Genomic DNA, 23,784 nt, shown 5'->3' with positions numbered 1-23,784 from the left:
ATTTGTTGATTTTTAATATAGTTTTAAGCAGAGCGTATTGTTCACCTCTCATACAGTCATGGCCGTAAATGTTGGCACCCCTGAAATTTTTTAAGAAAATTAAGTATTTCGAACAGAAGAGGATTGCAGTAACACATGTTTTGCTATACAAATGTTTATTCCCTTTGTGTGTATTGGAACTAAACCAAAAAAGGGAGGAAAAAAAGCTAATTGAACATAATGTCACACCAAACTCCAAAAATGGGCTGGACAAAATTATTGACACACTTAACTTAATATTTGGTTGCACACCCTTTGGGGGAAAAAAAACTGAAATCAGTCACTTCCTATAACTATCAATAAGCTTCTTACACCTCTCAGCCAGAATGTTGGACCACTTTTCCTTTGCAAACTGCTCCAGCTCTCTTTTATTGGAAGGGCGCCTTTCCCCGACAGAAATTTTAAGATCTCTCCACAGGTGTTCAATGGGATTTAGATCTGGACTCATTGCTGGCCACTTCAGAACTCTCCAGCGCTTTGTTGCCATCCATTTCTAGGTGCTTTTTCATGTATGTTTGGGGTCATTGTCCTGCTGGAAGACCCAAGATCTCGGATGCAAACCCAGCTTTCTGACACTGGGCTGTACAGTGTGACCCAAAATCCATTCGTAATCCTCAGATTTCATGATGCTTTGCACGCACTCAAGGCACCTAGTGCCAGAGGCAGCAAAACAACCCTAAAACATCATTGAACCTCCACCATATTTCACTGTAGGTACTGTGTTCTTTTCTTTGTAGGTCTCATTCCGTTTTCAATAAACAGTAGAATGATGTGCTTTACCAAAAAGCTCTATCTTGGTCTCATCTGTCCACAAGACGTTTTCCCAGAAGGATTTTGGCTTACTCAAGTTCATTTTGGCAAAAAGTAGTCTTGCTTTTTTATGTCTCTGTGTCAGCAGTGGGGTTCTCCTGGGTCTCCTGCCATAGCGTTTCATTTCATTTAAATGTCGACAGACAGTTTGAGATGACACTGATACATCCTGAGCCTGCAGGACAGTTTGAATATCTTTTGAACTTGTTTGGGGCTGCTTATCCACCATCCGGACTATCCTGCGTTGACACCTTTCATAAATTTTTCTCTTCCGTTCATGCCCAGGGAGATTAGCTTCAGTGTCATGGGTTGCAAACTTATTGATAATGTTGCACACTGTGGACAAAGGCAAATCTAGATCTCTGGAGATGGACTTGCAGCCTTGAGATTATTTACATTTTTCCACAATTTTGGTTCTCAAATCATCAGACAGTTCTCTTCTCCTCTTTCTGTTTTCCATGCTTAGTGTGGCACACACAGACACACAATACATAGACTAAGTGAACTTCTCTCCTTTTTATCTGCTTTCAGGTGTGATTTTTATGTTGCCCACACCTGTTACTTGCCCCAGGTGACTTTAAAGGAGCATCACATGTTTGAAACAATCTTATTTTTCCACAATTTTGAAAGGGTGCCAATAATTTTGTCCAGCCCATTTTTGGAGTTTGCTGTGACATTATGTCCAATTTGCTTTTTTCCTCCCTTTTTTGCTTTAGTTTCAATACACACAAGGGGAATAAACATGTGTATAGCAAAGCATTTCAATCTTTCTCTGTGAGAAATACTTTATTTCCTTGAAAAATTTCAGGGGTGCCAACATTTTCGGCCATGACTGTAAATTGTAAACTGTACGTACACCTACGTGGTGTCCTTTATATTTTTCATGTTAAAATAATTTGGGCCTAGTTACTGTGAATTCCAGCCAAAGCTACACATTTGTTTTTGTAGCCTTATACAGTTTGTAGCGGAGCATATAGTCCTCCTCTTATAAGTGTAAACTGTACATACACCTACGTGGTGTCCTTTATATTTTTCCTGTTAAAATAATTTGGGCCTAGTTAATGTGAAAGGCCAGCCAGAGTTACACACTTGTTTCTGTAGTCTAAAACAGTTTTAAGCATAGTGGAGCGTATTGTCCTCAGCTCATAACATATACGCACTCAGATGGTGTATAAGTATGTCAGGCAGAGAAGTGCCAGGACATGCACATAGGAGTGGCAGAGGCATAAATTCATTAGGCGCAGGCAGAGGTCACAGCAGAGTAGGGGCATGTGGCAGCAGGAGTTGCAGCGAGAGGTCTGAGCTACCGGTGTCAGTTAGCAGTCTTGTCTCGACTAGCAACCCAGCAGCCATGATTGATTGGTTCACTAGGTCATCCACTTCATCCCAAGTGATATTCGACACCCCCAACAGTAGGTGGGCTACTCAGACTCAACCCTCAGTTGGCATGGCCCTCATGCGGCTGCTGCCACCTCCAGGCTCTGTCATTGTGCCGCCATGTGGTCTCCTCATTCTGCTGGCACAGTAAATGAAACTTTTTAGGTTCATCTATTTGAAATCTTCAATTTAATTTTGAATAAATATCTTTAATCTTTTCAATTGTGAGGCCCTATGGTCTCATCAGGCTGTTGCCACCTAAAGGGAGGGTTATTGTCACAATATGGTCTCCTCATGTTGCTTCCACCTCCAGGCTATGTCACTGTGCCACCAAGTGGTCTCCTCATGCTGCTGGAACATTAAATGAAACTTTTTAGGTTCATCTATTTGAAATCTTCAATTTATATAAAAAAATCTTTAATCTTTTCAATTGTGAGGCCCTATGGTCTCTTCAGGCTGTTGCCACCTCTAGGCTGGGTCATTCTGCCACTATATGGTCTGCTCTTGCTGCCACCAATTCCAGGCTGTGTCATTCTTCCACATTATGGTCTCCTCATGCTGCTGCCTCCTTCAGGCTGTGTCATTGTGCCACCATATAGTATCCTCATGCTGCTGGCACATTAAATTAAACTTTTAACATTTTAATCTATTTAAAATTTAAAATTTAAATTAAAAAAAATATCTTTAATCTTTTCAATTGTGAGGCCCTATCATCTCATTGGGCTGCTGCCCCCTCTAGGCTCTGTCATTGTGCCGCCATGTGGCTCCTTGTTATATTGGGTTTTGTGGTCATACAGTGTTAGTTCAAAGTAAATGCTTCAGGCACCCGGGACATTAAAGGGGTTCTCCGGGTCTGACTACGGGCGACTACAGGGCGGGCGGCGTGTGTCGTCACGCCTGCGCCGGCGTGTAACGTCACGCTCCGCCCCGCAATGCAAGCCTATGGGAGGGGGCGTGATAGCTATCACGCCCCCACCCATAGGCTTGCATTGAGGGGCGGAGCGTGATGTCACACGCCGGCGCAGGCGTGACGTCACATGCCGCCCGCCCTGTAGTCGCCAGTAATCAGTCCCAGAGCGAACACGCTTCGGGGACTGATTACAAACGGGGTGCCGCGTGCATGATCCCGGGGGTCCCCAGCGGCGGGACTCCCGCGATCAGGCATCTTGTCCCCTATCCTTTGGATAGGGGATAAGATGTTTAAGCACCGGAGAACCCCTTTAAACTTGTGAATCTAATCAAAATTTTAATTTAAAAAAATCTCTTCAATATTTTAAAGTGTGAGGCCCTATGGTCGTCGTCATATATTACCTGTGGAATTACCACAAGAATCCAATGACACAGGTTGGAGTGATAACAAAGAACCATAACTGATTAAATGAAACATTTGCCTTTTCACAGTCAGGGGGGCGGGGCGCTGAGACACAGGGGCTGGAACAGGTGGTAGCTTGCCTCATGGCAGACTGTCAGCTCGGTGCTCACCAGAATGGGTCCTCAAAAAAGGATTTAAAAAAATAAATTAAAATTAAATAAAATAAAAATTTGATTAAAAATTCTCTTTAATCTCTTCAATTGTGATGCCATATGGTCTCCCGGCCCTGCTGCCACATCCAGATGCTCTGCAGCAGTGATTCTAATAGCGATGCCTGTAATCTGCATGTCATACTGAATAACAGTATGATTTCACTAATACAGCACACTCCCTATGCGTGTTATGACAAGTCAAAGTGTTCTACACCCCTATTGAGGCTCTCTGTAGCCCAGAAATAGCTGTTTTTAATAGCAATTCACCACAAATAAATTCGGACCAAACCAAATTTTGGGGGGAAATTTGGCGAATCGGTCAAATCGAATTTTCCAAAAAATCGCTCATCTCTATATACCACTAGCGGATGTACCCTCTTTTTTGTGAGAACATTTCAAAGAATATCTCAAACTTCTCCGAACCAACATCACTAAGTAATATTGTAAGCATCCGAAAAGTTAGTCCTTTGTGTATCCATACAGGATCAATCTACTATTTCCTTAGTGACTCATTTTGTAGAGATCCATCAGAAGTTAAAGAAATATACAGTATACTATGGTATATGTCATGTATATGCATCTGTTGTATATATATCTTTATATATACTTTAGGTGCTGCATCTCATGTCTTAGACATTTAACACTGAAATACTGATTAGTGATACGTTTTGTCATTTAATATGGTGATAAAATAAAAACCACAGATAATAATAACGGGATAAAGGGCATCGTGTCATGGTTTGTGGGGTGTGGAATAATGCAGAGATTGCTGTCAATCTCACAATGAAGCAGGGATATTACTGAATATTTAGGTTTGAATGGAAAAGTGTTAAAATGAATTGCGGTAGGTTCCCCTTTATATCATACACAACTGTTTGTGGTATACCACAAATGTACCAAAACAAAGCCAATTTGACTCAATGTTGCATCATTTTTGTGGTATACGTTTATATACATTTTAAACATTTACTTTTTTGTTAATATGTTAAACTATGTAAAGACTGTGAAACAAGAAAAACATACCACACCATACCAAACAATGCCTCACTTATATACTTCTAGGGGAATAAAATGTTTCTCCTTCTAACTTCTTCTTAGTTTCATCCATATTTCTTAATCAAAATGGCTGCTTCTTAAAATGAGGAATTCCAAGTTGTACCATGAAAAAATATAACACTTCTCTGTTACATCAGGAAAACATGAGGGGGATTTATCCTTCCATTAGTATGATCTGTTGTTGACAAATTTTTCAACGTGCAATTATTAATAATTTTAATCTGATTGTCTAATCTGTGCAGCGATGGCTTCAGATGGTTTGTGGACATATTGGCTTCTGAGTATGCATATGGAGTTAAAAACAACCTCATACTTTTCATAAATCTTACATAAATGCCAAAGTGTACCTGTCAGATCAAAAAAAAAAAAAAAAAAATACCCATATCCTGACTATGTACATCATTTTAATGCCTGTATCACCTATATTTATTATAAAAATACCTCTTTTAATTAGCTTTCAGTGTTAAAAATCCTCTCAGGGGATGGGGATGTGTCCCTCCCTTGTGGTGGTGGGAGGGACCAAATATAGGGATGGTCAGGGTAACAGTGCCCCACCTAATCTTAAAGGGGTTCTCCGGTGCTTAGACATCTTATCCCCTATCCAAAGGATAGGGGATAAGATGCCTGATCGCGGGAGTCCCGCCGCTGGGGACCCCCGTGGTCTTGCACGCGGCACCCCGTTTATAATCAGTCCCCGGAGCGTGTTCGCTCCGGGACTGATTACCGGCGACTACAGGGCGGGCGGCGTGTGACGTCACGCCCCCATGTGATGTCACCCTCCGCCCCTCAATGCAAGCCTACGGGAGGGGGCATGACAGCTATCACTTATTATTAGCTGCTGAATGCTACAGAGGAAATTCTTTTCATTTTGGAACGCAGAGCTCTATGCTGAATCACGAGCACAGTGCTCTCTGCTGACATCTCTGTCCAATATAAGAGCTGTCCAGAGTAGGAGAAAATCCCCATAGGAAACATATGCTGCTCTGGTCAGTTCCTAAAATATACAGAGATGTCAGCAGAGAGCACTGTGCTTGTGATGTCAGCAGATAGCTCTGTGTTCAAAAAAGAAAATAATTTCCTCTGTAGTATTCAGCAGCTATTAAGTTCTGGAAGCATTAAGATTTTTTTAATAGAAGTCATTTACAAATCTGTTTAACTTTCTGGCACCAGTTGATTAAAAAAAAAAATACAATACATCAGGAAAGGACCGTCACCGATGTAGGGACCACACTGTTAAGGTTGTGGGTCAAGGACAGATCTCTAGCAGAGAGTTAGGGTCTATTCACACAGCAGAATTTCAGCTTGAGGAATTCCGCCTCAAATTAAAGGCCATAGACTTCTATGGGATTCAGCGCTCCCATTCACACTTCCGAATTTCCGCTTGCGGAATTCCATAGAAGTCTATGGCCTTTTATTTGAGGGGGAATTCCTCAAGCTGAAATTCTGCTGTGTGAATAGACCCTAACTCTCTGCTAGAGATCTGTCCTTGACCCACAACCTTAACAGTGTGGTCCCAACGTCGGTGACGGTCCTTTCCTGATGTATTGTGAGGGAGAAAACATTAACAGGATGAAAAGAAGGAAAGTCTCTATTGAAAAATACGGTGGGGACACAGTAGGGACAAAGACAAACGCTTTGCTTGGAAATAAGATGCCAAGCTCATCAGAGAAAAACCCAAATGGAACTTGTAAAAATGTACTGATGTCTAATAGAACAGATCTACCCAGATATAGGGAGAAATATCCAAATGTCCCAAGAAGTGAATAGGATACTTTTAGTCGGTTCCAGGATAAAAACGCACACCATGCAAAGTACAGTAAAAACCAAACATATACAATATACTAGTTGTGTAATGATGAACTGATGAGTTACAAGATGAGAAAAATAGCCCCAAAATCTCTGACAACGCTAGAATGTGGGTATGCTGCTAAGATGTACACCAGAGTTAGTATTAAGAGAGTGTGCAGTATAGATGTAACAAACTGTTGTGACACTGGAATATAGACAACAGGTACATATATTGAGAATCAACATATGCAGAGTGACGATAATACTGCCGAATAATAGTGCAACCAGTCAGGGGATTCTTACGATCTATTGGTAATGTCCCCAATGATTCAATGATTGCTATACTAGAACACCACATGACATCCAGTAGTACATATAAAGCTGGTTCATTCAACCAACATACCCAGTGTGGTCTGTAGTTCAGGTGAGAAGCAGGCACTTCTACTGAGATTATCCCATTGCTTATTATTGGATCTGGACAAGCACTGAACACATTTAGAATTTGTTTCATCATAAATGCTTTTCATTTTTTATCTATACATCTAAACGGTATGAAAAAAACATCTAAATACAATAAGGTTCAATTATGAAAAAGGAAAAAAAAATAGAATACTACTAAAGTGCAAATTCTTCCACCATTATTAACACTACTCCAATAGCAAATAAAAAGATTACAACATGTTTGAATTACAAATCCGGTTGTGACTTGGGTACTCTCATCATTGACTACAGGGAATCCATGCAGCAGGCATTCTTCTTTCAGTAGATCCCTCCTGCTGCTATGAAATTGAATGCAGTCAAAAGTGACATCACAGAGAGTGACAGGTAACATGCTGAACACGGCACATGAGACCCCCACCATCACTGATTATTTGGGTCATTTGCTGTGTTAAGTCTCTGTCAATACTATAAGTTACTCATATGCAAAACAGAAATATACAAAACTCTACAAATACATTTATATAAAAAAAAAACAATCATTTCTGTGAAGTCTGTGAGAAATTAAAGATGAATGTAGAGAATGTGGTTTTAAAATCAGTAATAAAGCGGTTTTACACTTAAAAAAAAGAAAAAAAAAAAGCTCCAAATCAATTTACATAACAAACTGTTAGGCTACATTCACACCAAGTTTTTGCAATACAGTTCCCGTATAAGGTTTTTGATGAAAAATGGATTCCTCAAAACCGAACTAAACTTTTTGAAAATGTGTGTACAAATTTTAACCTTTATACAGTTTGAAAAATGATGTCTGGTTGTATCCATTTAAAAAAAATATATATATGTACCTTTTTAAATTTTCATTCCATTCGGTGTGCACTGCGCATGTGCAAACTCAAAAACCGTATTGTGCAAACTGGATGGAACTGTACGCACATATGGTTCTCTGCAGTTCTCATTGACTACAACCATATACGGTTTCAATAAGTTTTTTTTTACCCGGACAAAAACCCGTGGTAGGCTACAGTTTTGGGTACGGGAAAAAAAAATGGACAAAACCGCACAAGACTCAAAAAGTACACAACCGGATGCATCGTTTGACATAAGGTTTTCAATGGAGAGTCAATGCATACGGTTTTCAATACGGTTCCATACGGTTTTCAAATTGAAAACATATATGGGAATTGTATTGCAAAAACTTGGTGTGAATGCAGCCTTACTTACCTCTTCCTCCGTATATATTCTAATCCCCTATTCTGCATCTGGTTGGGACTCCGGTCTTGCTTTAGGATTGGAGGACCCATACTCCATACTCCAGGCAGTCAGGCTCCTAAAGCAAGACCCGAGCGCCAACCGGTGGCAGAACGGGGGATCAGCAATGGAATAGAGGGGGAGGTAAATGTAAGTAATAGTTTGTTCTTTTAGTGCCCCTCTATAACTAGTGACAATCTGATCCCCAGACCTCAGAATAAAGGTGCTAGTCCAGAAGTTGGATCCCCAATATTCATAATCTTTTGTCATATATTCTTGCAGTATGACACAACAAAATATATGTTTGAAGCTTTATACACTGTTGTCCACTACAGCAGGGATTTAAAAAAAAATAACTAGAATTTGCTACTAGGTTTAAAACTGAATTAGTGCTTGTTAAAAGGGTTTTCAGGGGAAATTGATTGATGGCCTATCCACAGGACACCCAGCACCCCTCAGCTTTGTGGGTTACCCTTGTCAACAACATACCTGACTGTTTATCTGTTTAAGAGACTGTACCTTTTTTGTGGAAGAATCTGTTGTTTCCAGTAAAGTAGTGTAAATCTGTACGAGTCATCAACAGGTCTCATCTCTTTCTTGCACCTCACCATCATGGGCACCCCAAAATGCCAGACAATGCACTGGGTGTGCCTTGTGTGATCAATATCACCCCCATCCCTTGTTCAGCCCTTTTCACTGTGTCAGCTTAAAGGGGTAGTCCAGTGGTGAAAAACTTATCCCCATCCTAAGGATAGGGGATAAGTTTGAGATCGCAGGGGGTCCGACTGCTGGGGTCCCCTGCGATCCCTCTGTACGGGGGCCAGGCTCTCCGGCCAGATAGCAGGTGTCGACCACTGCACGAAGTGGCGGCCGGCACGCCCCCTCAATACATTGCTATGGCAGAGCCGGAGATTGCCGAAGGCAGCGCTCCGGCTCTGCCATAGAGTTGTATTGAGGGGGCGTGTCAGCCGCCGCTTCATGCGGAGGTCGACACGCCCCCTTCCCGCGGGCTGTCGGGGTTCCGTACAGGAGATCTCGGGGGGGGGGGGGGGGGGGCCCAGTGGTCGGACCCCCTGCGATCTGCAACTTATCCCCTATCCTTTGGATAGGGGATAAGTTGTTCACCACTGGACCACTCCTTTTAGGCAATGTGAGAGTTTGTGGAGTCCCTCAAGGCACTGTGACAATCATTCAGCAATGTTTGGCACCATAGAAAATGAATGGAGTGCTTGCTGCACATGAACAATTTTTCTCCTCTCTTGTGTTAAATGGGGGTCTCAGCTGTCGGACCTTATCAATCAGTGTGCATTCCCTATCATGTGGATAAGGGATAACTTCGAGTTGAGGGACCCCCCTTTAAATTATAAGTTAACCAGCCAATGTGATTTGCCCATGGCTTTTGCATGGGCAGTGAACTGAGTCTTTGCCCCAGGTGATTGGTAAAGACAGAAACCACTAAGTAGATGTCTGGGTGCCAAGAGGCTATCAAACTAAGAGGATTTTGTTCATGCAGACAAGTTAAAGTGGTCTATGCTTTTGGTTAAAACGCACACCCTGCTCCCCTGCTCTCTGACACTATCCGTTCTGCTGCATGAACACTGTACTTATTCTCAATAAAGTTCATATGCAGATTTTATGAAGTGGTAAAAACCATCTCATGGATACCTTCCTGTTCATTAGTTAGCAGTAGAAGACTACAAATTAAATGCACATTCGCATAAATGTATCTTATCTAAGTTGGTAATTGAGAAATTCTCCCACCTCCCTTTTTACATGCAGCATTTAAAAAAAACTCTGTCCAAGAATACTAGTTTATGAAAGAAAACATCATCTCAAAATTATTAAAATCTCTGTGGGAATTCATGATTAATTTTAAGGCCTGGCAGATTAAAATACATTATTATGTACACTCTAGTGCATCCTTTCAGATATTCTCAGAATCTGATTTTGCTCTGCTGATACACACCAATGGTTCGACATGTATCTAGTAGATTGCAAGGAATAGATTAGCATTAAAGACTCAGTATTGTGTTGTTAGCTTGATATGTGTAACGTGTGCTTCTACATTAAGAAGAATGTAACTGGCACCGTCTAGGGCATATTAAATCACCTGCTATAAACAAAGGAGAATTTGGAGTACATATTCTAATTATGTGGCTATTTGTATCCGAAGGCTTTGACCTCTACAATATCTTCTGCTTAACCTTAAGCCTTAAATAGACTGTGCAGTGGTCCAGCATCCTGAACCAACAAAGGATTATGAGCAGGAGCTTATTCACAAATCATTTCCATTACAAATCTATTTCTATTGATATATAAGCATTTCTGGAACAAGTAAGTAGATTTGTGAGTCATAAAAGAAACCTATTCAACTAAGCAGAAATTCAGATTGCAGTGTACACAGTGTAGAAACAATTGTCAAAACAGTACTTTGCTATAGATAGACAAACACCAAAAAAAAAAAAATGTTAACAATAAAATCCAAATTACTAATGGGGTAATTTATTAATGGCCAATTAATGCAACTTTCAACTGCGTAAATGGGATTTTTTTGCAAGCAAATATAGTGAGCGCGTTGTGGGCTAAGTTTGGGTGTGGTTTGCAAGGGGCACAGTTAAACACTGATTTATGATGTGCAGCTTTGGCCAAAGTCACATAGTTTTGCACAATGGCCGCGTCAGGCTGACTTACAAGTGCGATTCACATTAGCTCTGTATACATTAGTCGGCATTTATCAACAGTCACAGCTTCTAAAAAAAATGCTGGCCAGCTGTGATGGGCGCACACTAGTGGGTTGCACTGGCAGAAAAAAAATTGCACATGTTAATAAATGACCCCTTAAATCTGTAATAGGTGTCTTCAGGTCCAACTTCTATCTCTTACCCATAGATAGCTCCACCCTGTGCACCAAAGCAAAGAAGGTCATCGTAAGGATTTCTTAAATCAGTGTTTTCCAACCAGTGTTGCAAAACTACATCTCCAAGCATGCCAAAGGCTGTCTGGACAAGTTGGGAGTTGGAGTTTTACAACAGCTGGGGACACACTGTTTTGGAAATACTGCCTTAAATGTTGAATTCAGAAAACTGTATCGATCCGTCAAAAGCAAAGCCTCAATTCCTCCATAATGATGGCAGCAATGATTGGCAACATTGACTTTGTACCGGAGCTGACATTTGTAATGATGAAGCTTGTCCATTGACATACCTGGACATATATAGTAAGTAACATTGGTCACAACGATGAATTACAAATGAACTAATTTCCTGAGGAAATAAAAGGTACATTATTCTACATCATGAGCCCAATCATTACACAAATATGTTATGCTGTGATGCATTGTCCTGTGCGTTAATGCACTTTAAAGGGAACATGTCAACTATTTTATGCTGGGTCATGGTTTCCAATATAATGGAGGCCATAGCTATGTGCTACATCCATTGCCTGATGGATCCAAACAGTGCCCGACAGACACCAATGACTTATAATAGGGTCTATCAGGGTATAAACAAGTTCTCCATAGTTTTGGCAGCAAGAATAGCACTGCATGCAGACATATTCATGACGGAACTGCTGACAGAACTGCTTCTTCAAAAGGAATTCTTGACATGGATGTGAACAGAGCTTAAGATCAACTGTAGAGAATTTATAAAACCATGACTGAAAGGATCACTTGTTTACAGTTTTATTACATATTTTAAGTGATAACACACAATGCATAAATGAGAGTACATGTATAAGCTATATATAGTGAACATATTGTGCATTATATTATAAAATGTCATAGTCAATGCATCTGTAACATACATGCATACATATACAGACCTTGCCTGACTCCCAGCAGCATCTACCAACATCCTGACAACTTTGTTGATTGCAAAACTATTTGTCAATGTGTGACCTGACTTGCCAGACAATTAGAAGATGGGAGCACTGGGCCAATAAGCTGCGGCACTGGTGCTCACACCTCTCAGAGGAGGATTATTTAAATTCAGTAGCTGCACTACTACTCCACCCACGATAGAGGTTCTTACCTTTTCATGGGTGTTTCTTGTTTCCTGTTATTCTGTGACCAGACCTGTACATTCTTACTTTTACATGTGACCTCACCTGACTACTCTTTGCCTGCTGACTTTGTACTACACCGCTATCTAGGGTTGACCTATTGCTTGTCCTTAATCTGTCGCCAGTATGTTATTGTGTTATTGTCTGTTGTGTGCTTGTTGATTTTGTATCAGGTTGCCCATGTGTTGCCTACTCGTCTAACTCTTTGGATTGCTCTGATGCCCCGGCACATTTAAGAACTCGAAGGGTTAATCTTCCCTGAGCGTAGGCTTGGCCTGGTTGCTTGGCTACACCTTAGCCAATCTGGGCTGTAAGCAGCTAACCAGGCTGAGCCTGCACCTGTGAGCTTAGCTACTTAAGTCCAGCTCACTCTGTTTGCGGTTGCCAGTGAACCAACGTGTTTGAGTAACCAGCATTGTTGTTCCCTGTATTCTGTGTATTGATCTTGGCTTGTCTTTTGACCTTTCTTCTGTTCTAGTGAATTGGTACCTCGCTAATCTACTGTTGCTGACTTGGCTAGTTTGACTCTGACTTGACTGTGTTTCTTTAGATTGACTTTTGTTGGTTTTGTTTGCCTCCAGCTGTTCCCGACTCTGTCTGTATTGCACTTTATTGTTTTGACTCTGTCCGTCCCTGCATGTATATAGGTAGGAAACATCCTTGTGGCTGTGGACCCGTTGTTTAGTATGGGTACACAAGTAGGCAGGGGCAGAGGGTGTGGGTAAGATAAGGGCTTCACTCAATCCCTGCCCAATGTGACAACACGTAGTCCAATGTAGGGGCCATCACCCAGTTGGAGGCTGCCGTCTTTGGTGGATTTTATAAGTATTTAGGGACAGGGATTAAAGTGAGGTCCAGGTTTGCACGGTTCCCTACCCCGGGCATCATAAAAAGTATTTAATACTTTTTAACATACAGTGTTATCCGAATCTTGATGGTTGATGTTCTCAGATGAGGCACAAGTGTTTAGTGGTCACATTCACAGTAGGTCCCTCACTAGGTCATCTCCAGAATTGGTGCCAAATTTCAACCTTTTAACACCTTCCAAGTCTCCTTCTACTCAGAGTGGTGACACACTGCATTGACTTCACCGCACCCATGGTAAGACACGGCAACCCAACACTGTCTTCTGTCCTATCTTTTCTGCAAAAAACACAAGTGCAGTCAATAAACCAAATACATGTTAAAGGGGTTGTCCAGTGAAAAACACCAGTTGCCCCAGCAATCCTGTAGGTAGAGGATGAGTCGTTTTTTCACTATACAATCCTTTAAATGCACTATTATTAGTTTAAATGCAATATTCATCTTTATTTTAGCACAAAAGCACAACATTTTGATAACAACATTAAAAAGAACATGCATAAATCCAAGAGGGCCATATCAAACCATTCCATATAGTACAAACAGTAGTCAGCTATGAATATCACATGATAAATACAATAAATACATACAAATAAATAATACAGAGTAAAAAAGTATGCATTCATCTCTAAATAAAGTATAGAATTATTGTTATACAGGAAAGCTCCTAATAGGTACACATTTGCCCAAATATAGGTGTGCCATATTAATACATGTACCATGTGTACACCACATAAAGTAAAAAAAAAAAAAAAAAAAAAAGATCCCTGAACAGCCTCTCAGCTATATGGTGCCCATTTAAAGTGACAATTTCTTGCAAATGATACGAATCCTGCAAAAAAGAATATTCAGTTCAACCCCCATATACATCTATGTGATGCAGTGTAACATACACTACTGGCCAATGTTAAGTGGGAAAAACAGTTTTATACAGGCAGATAATTATTTCCAAGATATCTCCTGCATAGTGTGTGTCTGTGTGTGTCTTTGTGCATCTGGCTCTGTCTTTGTGTCCTGATAGATAGCATTGCCTCTTAATCTGATAAATGAACTTGCATGCTATAGTCATTTTAGCTGGAGTTAGATAGGAGTATGTAAAGCAGATTCTATCCCAGAATGATATTAATTTGATAGGATCCGTGATCTGTAAACCATTGGTTATCTTGGTCTCTCCTGATAAGAGAAAACTGCTGAGGATTTCCAGTTGGTGAGCACATTTGGGCAGAATCTTTCACACGTCACAAATTGCAGATGGGAGGCAGTGATCTTGAACACGCAGTCACATTGCCGTGACCGTCTGACACCTTCCATTTAGAAAAATAATACTTTCCTCACAGCACACACTCCCTGCTGTAACCAGTGCCGAAATTATGCCTAGGAGAGCTGTTCCTCATAGACTGGGGTCTTAAATATTTCTTACACTGCTTTTAAAAGATTCATGCAGTACAGAGCCTTGCTCACAGAGATAAAGCACAAATGTGGAGGTACTAATAGTGCATGGTCTATTCTTATAATCCCCATTCATTTGTCTACATTTAGAAACAATGTAATGGTAAGTGAGGAAAAGAAACAGTAGTATACTTCACTACAGCATAGTATTTCCTATCCCCCCCCCCCTAAACCATTCATATTTGCAGCTCTATCGATCCCTGTCCCCAATGAGGCTGATAATCAATTTTTACGTATCCCTAGCAGACAAACAGGTGAGTTTTATAAGAAACCAGGCAACCTATGTTAAATGAAACAAGAATACATGGTGCTCCAAAGACACCACCATGCTGGGTATAGGATTTATCCATTAATTCTAATAAATGAACAAGTTAATATTAGAATTTTTCTGGGAAAAGAGTCCATCTGCCAAATATATATATATATATATATATATATATATATATATATATATGTATATATACAGTGGGGCAAAAAAGTATTTAGTCAGCCACCAATTGTTTAAGTTTTCCCACTTAAAAAGATGAGAGAGGCCTGTAAATTTCATCATTGGTATACCCCAACTATGAGAGACAGAATGAGAAAAAAAATCCATAAAATCCCGTTGTTTGATTTTAAAATAATTTATTTGCTAATTATGGTGGAAAATAAATATTTGGTCTCACAGACCTGTAACTTTTTCTTTAAGAGTCACCTTTGTCCTCCACTCGTTACCTGTATTAATGGCACCTGTTTGAACTTGTTATCAGTATGAAATGCACCTGTTCACAACCTCAAACAGTCAAACTCCAAACTCCACTATGGCCAAGACCAAATAGCTGTTGAAGGACACCAGAAACAAAATTGTTGACCTGCACCAGGCTGGGAAGACTGAATCTGCAACAGCGGGAGCAATTATTAGAAAATGGAAGACGTAAAAGACCACTCAAAATCTCCCTCGATCTGGGGCTCGACGCAATGTCACACCCCGTGGTGTCAAAATTATCACAGGAACGAGCAACGTGAGCAAAAATCCCAGAACCACACGGGGGGGGGGGGGACCTAGGGAATGACCTGTCGATAGCTGGGACCATAGTAACAAAGGCTGACATCAGTAACACACTATGCCGCCAGGGAGTCAAATCACGCAGTGCCAGATGTGTCCACCTGCTAACATTAGTACATGTCTGGGCCCGTCTGAAGTTTGCTAGAGAGCATTTGGATGATCCAGAAGATTACTGGGAGAATGTCATATGGTCAGATGAAACCAAAGTAGGACTTTTTGGTAAAAAAATAAATCGTGTTTGTAGGAGAAAGAATGCTGAGATGCATCCAAAGAACACCATACCTACTATGAAGTATGGAGGTGGAAACATCATGCTTTGGGGCTGTTTTTCTGCTAAGAGACCAGGAGGACTGTTCCATGTTAAAGAAAGAATGAATGGGGCCATGTATCATGAGATTTTGAGTGAAAACCTCCTTCCATTGAAGAGGAAATATGGCTGGGTCTTTCAGCATGACAATGATCCCAAATACACTGCCCGGGAAACAAAGGAGTGGCTTCGTAAGAAGCATTTCAAGATCATGGAATGGCCTAGCCAGTCTCCAGATCTCAACCCAATAGAAAACCTTTGGAGGGAGGTGAAAGTCCCAAAACATCACTGCTCTAGAGGAGATCTGCATGGAGGAATGGGCTAAAATACCAGCAACAGTGTGTGAAAACCTTGTGAAGACTTACAGAAAACGTTTGACCTCTGTCATTGCCAACAAAGGGTATATAACAAAGTATTGAGATGAACTTTTATTATTGACCAAATACTTATTTTCCACCATAATTTTGGAAATGTGTGATTTTATGGATTTTTTTTCTCATTCTGTCTCTCATAGTTGAGGTATACCTATACTTGCACAATTGGTGGCTGACTAAATACTTTTTTGCCTCACTGTGTATGTATATATATATATATATATATATATATATATATATATATGTATATATATATAAATATATATATGTATATTTCTTATATTTAATATATAATAGTATTATAGTATCACTCAAGGCAAATATGTTAAACTGTGTTATGCATTCTGCAAGTTCTGAGGACGTAGTTAAATGCCCCACAACAGGGTTAAGTCTGGGTGATAAATAAATAATTATGTCTTTATTCTATGTATCTTCTTTGTATTGTATTTTGCACAGTAAAGCTGTCGCTGCAAGGTAACACAAGGGTTAATCACACCACACACACACGTGACACAGAGGACACTTCACAGTTAGGTCTCCTTTAAGAGCCTATATTACATGGCAGATGTAGGTCAGGGAAGTCCATATAAGTTCCTGCTCACCTGTCCTTCAAGTCAAAGAACAAGGAGAGCCTAAATTCAAGTCAAAGAACAAGGAGAGTCTGAGTCACAAGCAGAGAGAGAGATAGAGAGAGCATAGCAATGTTAAAATAATAAAGTAAAAGACAGTACAGAGCCGAGTCCGAACCAAAATAGCAACGAGGTACAGAAATGACAGATGGAGAGTAGTCGGGTTACAAGCAAAAGAATTCAATGCAAATATCCAAGAGATTACATATAAAGACAGAAACCAGGTAGAAATGAATATCACAGGTAAGGACCACAGGCTAGACAAAGCTTTTATAGCTCACTGCAGGAAGGTATGGACTGCATGGCAGATTACAATTGGCTTATTGCCAACACCTCCTGATGGGTCTGGGCATCATTGCAACAACGAGCAAAGCCTCCACCAAGAACAGGCTAGGTTTGAGATTCTGCTAGACACAGAAGTGGACATGCCCGAAGCATAGAGAATTTTAAGCCATTTAGCACTTTTTTGGAACATGAAATGTGTAATGCAGCTCATTTATATGTCACCTGGACGGGTGACACTGCCTCGGAGTCAGTGTATCACTACAGTCTTGCTAACTGACTGGAATATTTATCCAAAATAAAAGATTTAACCAAATGGCAGAAAATTTATTTTCAGGTCATGTTTTCAGGATTTTCTTTCACAGGTGATATAACTGTGGTGATGCCTGATTCACTGACCATAATAATATCACCTGTGAAAGACCAAGAAAATCCAGAAAACATGACCTGTTGGGGTACTTAAGGACCATGCTTGAGAAACACATGTGGTAGCCCTTGGGGGGTGTATGGTAGTTGGGGTGTTGTTTAGGTAGATGAGGGGTTAAGGTTAACCCTATAGTTCGTGACACCAGGCTGAGGGCTAGTATGCTGAGGTAATTCTCCGGCCTATCGCCGCCCTTCCCAATAACGATAGGTGCATGCATAAAATGACTGAAGGTCCACAAGGTAGTTGAACTTGAACTTGGATAACTTTACTTAAATGCTTGCGGTACATCCAATGAACAGTAACAGTCTCAGGCAAACAGTCTCTATACAGTTCAGTGACGGACAGTTGCGGACCTGGAATAGTATTATAAGTCTCTGAATTTATGGTTAATTTTGAAGATCCGTCCGGATTTAGGGGATAGATAAGGTCCGGTGATCTTGCAGAGTGCTTAGGGATTGATACACTCACGGTTAAGAAGAGATCAGCCGTCGCCGCAAGGCTAGGGCCTAAATTCAATGATGACAGCAGCGCAGATCCTTCCCTGTCAACAGCCCACGAGGAAAGAGAGCTAAAAATGGTCGCCGCTCCCTTATATGGGCAGGGGCGGGTTGTTTTTATTGGTCCGAATATCTGTCACTCACCGTCACAAAGCATGGTGGGCGCAATACGTCACAGGGACCTCCAAAGGTCCTTAAGCAAAAAACCATAGAGTTTGATCACGTGACCCGCAGGTCCTGCTATGCTCCGGACAGGTAATTAACTATTTATATACATTTATACAATCCTTTACATATAAATCCTAAATAATTACTAAATAACTAATACCTAGATGAGAGGTGACCAGGGGTGGACTAGGCAATAAGGACCCGACGTCCTAGGGACTCTGGCTATGGGGACCTATATACACAGGTACCGGATAGGATGCGGTACCGGGACACCACAAACCCCCTTACTTAACCTGTTGGGGACGAAGGGCGTATGCATACGCCCTTGCGTCCTGGTACTTAAGGACGAAGGGCGTATCCATACGCCCGTGGGAATTTCGGCCCCCGCCGCGCGCCGGGCGGGGACCGGGCCGGGGTGACTGCTGATATGTATCAGCAGGCACCCCGTGCAAATGCCCAGGGGGGTCATTAGACCCCCCCATGTCGGCGATCGGCGCAAATCGCAAGTGAATTCACACTTGCGATTTGCGCCGATTCCAGGTCATTACGGGTCTATGGTGACCCGGAATAGAAGGGGGATCGCGGGTGTTTAAGACACCCACGATCCCCCTAAAGCGATAGGAGTGAGGTGGCAGAGTTGCCACCCCTCCTATCTCTGCTATTGGTGGTCTAGATGCGACCACCAATAGCAGATCAGGGGCGGAGGGGTTTACTTTCGTTTTCCCCGTCCTGCCCTCCCACAATAGGCGGGGCAGAACGGGGAAAACGAAGAGGAGCGGCGCCGGAGTCCACTTACCCCTCCAGAGACAGCGGAGCGTCGGGGATCGGCGGCGGCGAAGGAGATCTGCGGCGGCGTGCGGCAGAAGAGGACGGCTCCCGGATGCGACGGAAGCCGGTGAGTAGTTGCATAGCAACATCTAGAGGGCTACAGTCTGAGACCACTATAGTGGTCTCTAGACTGTAGCCCTCCAGATGTTGCAAAACTACAACTCCCAGCATGCCCAGACAGCTGTTTGCTGTGTGGGCATGCTGGAATTTGTAGTTTTGCAACAGCTGAAGGTCTGCAGTTTAGAGACCACTGCACAGTGATCTCTATACTGCCCTCTAGATCTTGCAAAACTACAACTCCCAGCATGCCCACACAGCTGTTTGCTGTCTGGGCATGCTGGGAGTTGTAGTTTTGCAACATCTGGAGGTCCACAGTTTGGAGATCACTGTTCAGTGGTCTCTAAATTGTAGCACTCCAGATGTTGCAAAACTACAAATTCCAGCATGCCCACACAGCAAACAGCTGTCTCGGCATGCTGGGAGTTGTAGTTGCGTACCTCCAGCTGTTGCATAACTACATCTCCCAGCATGCCCTTCTGTGATCAGACATGCTGGGAATTGTAGTTTTGCAACAGCTGGAGGCACACTGGTTGGAAAATACTGAGTTAGGTAACAGAACCCAACTCAGTATTTTCCAACCAGTGTGTCTCCAGCTGTTTCAAAACTACAACTCCCAGCATGTACTGACAGACCGTGCATGCTGGGAGTTGTAGTTTTGCAACAGCTGGAGGCTCACTGGTTGGAAAATACTGAGTTAGGTAACAGAACCGAACTGAAGGTTTTCCAACCAGTGTGCCTCCAGCTGTTGCAAAACTACAACTCCCAGCATGTACTGACAGACCATGCATGCTGGGAGTTGTAGTTTTGCAACAGCTGGAGGCTCACTGGTTGGAAAATACTGAGTTAGGTAACTGAAACTAACTGAAGGTTTTCCAACCAGTGTGCCTCCAGCTGTTGCAAAACTACAACTCCCAGCATGTACTGACAGACCGTGCATGCTGGGAGTTGTAGTTTTGAAACAGCTGGAGGTTCCCCCCCCCCCCATGTGAACGTACAGGGTACATTCACACAGGCGGGTTTACAGCAAGTTTCCTGCTTCAAGTATGAGCTGTGGCAAATTTTTCGCCGCAGCGCAAATTCCTAGCGGGAAACTTACCGTAACCCGCCAGTGTGAATGTACCCTAAAAACACTACACTAACACCTAATAAACAGTAAAACATTACATATACACCCCCTTACACTGTCCCCGCCAATAAAAATAAAAAACGTATTGTTCAGAAGTGTTTCCAAAACGGAGCCTCCAGCTGTTGCAAAACAACAACTCCCAGCATTTCCGGACAGCCACTGATTGTCCAGGCATGCTGGGAGTTTAGCAACAGCTGGAGGCACCCTGTTTGGGAATCACTGGCGTAGAATACCCCTATGTCCACCCCTGTGCAATCCCTAATTAAGTCCTCAAATGCGCATGTGCTCTCTTACTTTGGAGCCCTGTCGTATTTCAAGGAAACAGTTTAGGGCCACATATGGGGTATTTCCGTACTCGGGAGAAATTGCACTACAAATTTTGGGGGGCTTGTTCTCCTTTTGCCCCTTATGAAAAGGAAAAGTTGGGGTCTACACCAGCCTGTTAGTGTAAAAAAAAAAAAAATTTTTACACTAACATGCTGGTGTTGCCCTTTACTTTTTATTTTCACAAGAGGTAAAAGGAAAAAAAGACCCCCAAAATTTGTAACGCAATTTCTCCTGAGTACGGAAATACCCCATATGTGGGCGTAAAATGCTCTGCGGGCACACAACAAGGCTCAGGAGTGAGAGCGCACTATGTACATTTGAGGCCGAAATTGGTTATTTGCACAGGGGTGGCTGATTTTACAGCGGTTCTGACATAAATGCAAAATAATAAATACCAACATGTGACCCCATTTTGGAAACTACACCCCTCACGGAATGTAATAAGGGGTACAGTGAGCATTTACGCCCCACAGGTGTCTGACAGATTTTTGGAACAGTGGTCTGTGAAAATGAAAAATTTAATTTTTTTGTTTGCACAGCCCACTGTTCCAAAGATCTGTCAAACGCCAGTGGGGTGTAAATGCTCACTGCACCCCTTATTACATTTCGTGAGGGGTGTAGTTTCCAAAATGGGGTCACATGTGGGGGGGTCCACTGTTCTGGCACCACGGGGGGCTTTGTAAATGCACATGGCCCCTGACTTACATTCCAAACAAATTATCTCTCTAAAAGCTCAATGGCGCTCCTTCTCTTCTGAGCATTGTAGTTCGCTCGCAGTGCACTTGACGTCCACATATGGGGTATTTCCATACTCAGAAGAAATGGGGTTACAAATTTTGGGGGGCATTTTCTCCTATTACCCTTTGTAAAAAAGTAAAATTTGGGGAAAAACCAGCATTTTAGTGGAAAAATATTTTTTTTTCATTTACACATCCGACTTTAACAAAAAGTTGTCAAACACCTGTGGGGTGTTAAGGCTCACCGTACCCCTTGTTACGTTCCTTGAGGGGTGTCGTTTCCATAATAGTGTGCGATGTGGTTTTTTTTGCTGTCCTGGCACCATAGGGGCTTTCTAAATGGGACATGCCCCCCAAAAACCATTTCAGAAAAACTCACTCTCCTAAATCCCATTGTTGCTCCTTCGCTTCTGAGCCCTCTAGTGCACCCGCCGAACACTTGACATACACATATGAGGTATTTTCTTACTCAAGAGAAATTGGGTTACAAATTTTGAGAGGATTTTTTTCCTTTTACCCTTTGTAAAAATTCAAAAACTGGGTCTACAAGAACATGCCAGTGTAAAAAATGAAGATTTTGAATTTTCTCCTTCACTTTGCTGCTATTCCTGTGAAACACCTAAAGGGTTAACACACTTACTGAATGTCATTTTGAATACTTTGAGGGGTGCAGTTTTTATAATGGGGTCATTTATCGGGTATTTCTAACCAGAAGACCCTTCAAATCCACTTTGAACTGGTCCCTGAAAAATTCCGATTTTGAAAATTTTGTGAAAAATTGGAAAATTGCTGCTGAGCTTTGAAGCCCTCTGATGTCTTCCAAAAGTAAAAACTCGTCAATTTTCTGATGCAAACATAAAGTAGACAAATTGTATATGTGAATCAATACATAATTTATTTGGAATATCCATATTCCTTATAAGTAGAGAGCTTCAAAGTTAGAAAAATGCTAAATTTTCAAATTTTTCATGAAATTTTTGCATTTTTCACCTAGAAAGGATGCAAGTATCGCCGAAAATTTACCACTAACATAAAGTAGAATATGTCATGAAAAAACAATCTCGGAATCAAATTTATAAGTAAAAGCATTCCAGAGTTATTAATGCTTAAAGTGACAGTGGTCAGGTTTGCAAAAAATGCTCCCGTCCTTAGGGTCATAATGGGCTCCGTCCCCAAGGGGTTAAGATAAGTCGACCTCGACGGCTGTCCCCTAAGACAGAGGGACTAGGACTAGAACAGGATGATCTATAAATTTGCTATACATCCTAAGTAAACATTGAACACATTTACATTCTCTGGTACTCTTACTAGTATCTGGACTAGGCAATAGAAATCTATCTAAACATTGGTACTATCTAGACATAAATGCTAGTTAGACATTTGAGGAAGCTATCTAACCTTTTAGTTTCTAGCTTCTTAAACATTTTATTAAACTTATTATACACTTTAAAGCTTACTAGACAATCAGGCAGCTATCTGACATGTAGTTGCTAGCTCCTAAGACATTTTATTAGCTCTCTACACATTTTTTTTATGAGGATAAACTGAATATTAGTACAGCTCTCTATACCTTTAGTTTCAAGCTGACTAGACATTTTTATTATCTCACACATTTTATTCGCCAACAATAAGTTACCTGTTAGTACACAAAAGTTATACTGGCTATCCGGAAGCTAGTTCACAGTAAGGATGGCTGCTAGGGTCTATCGGCTATACTCTACTTACCCCTAGAGCACTTTCAAAACAACCTAACTAGATTATTCTTAGGAATTACGTGTTTAATTCTATATTCGCAAGAGCACCTACTGGCCAGGCAGAGCATCTCACACACGTAAAGAAGGAAAATAATAAGTGTACCTAACAGTGGCAGGAATTGGGTATCAATATGCTACAATTCCTAAAGTGTTTTCATAAGTGAGACAAATTTTGTTTTATGTATGTACTAAAGAAACTTGAGGTAGTACATTTAAGTCAGTCATCTAGAGTACTATGTGTGCAAGTACTATTTTAAGGGGAATCTTCCCTATTATTTTTGTTGAGACAGGTGCTAGCGATTAGCAATAATACTACCCACGGAGGAGCCGGAGTGTCACCTGTTGAGTTACCTACTAAAACACCTTTTGCATTCTATACATTTGTATGTACAGGGATCATTTACGTTTTTAGTGTTGAGTGTACAAGTGCAGCACGTCGATATTTTCTGTGTACAGCTCTGACTCACTTTTTATGTACATAGACATTAGACTATTTTTCTATGTACAAACCTTACTTATTTTTTTATGTACACAGACACGAGGATATCTTCCTGTGTACAAGAACCAT

At 41.4% G+C, this 23,784-nt stretch overlaps 1 long non-coding RNA gene across 1 annotated transcript in view; it reads right to left on the bottom strand.

Annotated features, from left to right (window-relative positions):
• Window positions 1-11,958: 11,958 nt before the first annotated feature.
• The window catches only part of LOC130272688 (uncharacterized), a 30,199-nt gene continuing 18,373 nt past the window's right edge, over window positions 11,959-23,784 (bottom strand). The window contains exon 3 of the long non-coding RNA XR_008843692.1: window positions 11,959-13,488. This is a non-coding gene — a long non-coding RNA (uncharacterized LOC130272688). The remainder of the gene's footprint in view (window positions 13,489-23,784) is intronic.

This window comes from Hyla sarda, chromosome 5 (genome assembly GCF_029499605.1).
Source record: "Hyla sarda isolate aHylSar1 chromosome 5, aHylSar1.hap1, whole genome shotgun sequence".
Lineage (NCBI taxonomy): Eukaryota > Metazoa > Chordata > Amphibia > Anura > Hylidae > Hyla > Hyla sarda.
The sequence above is the reverse complement of the archived record's forward strand: the minus strand, read 5'-3'. Positions and strand labels throughout refer to the sequence as shown.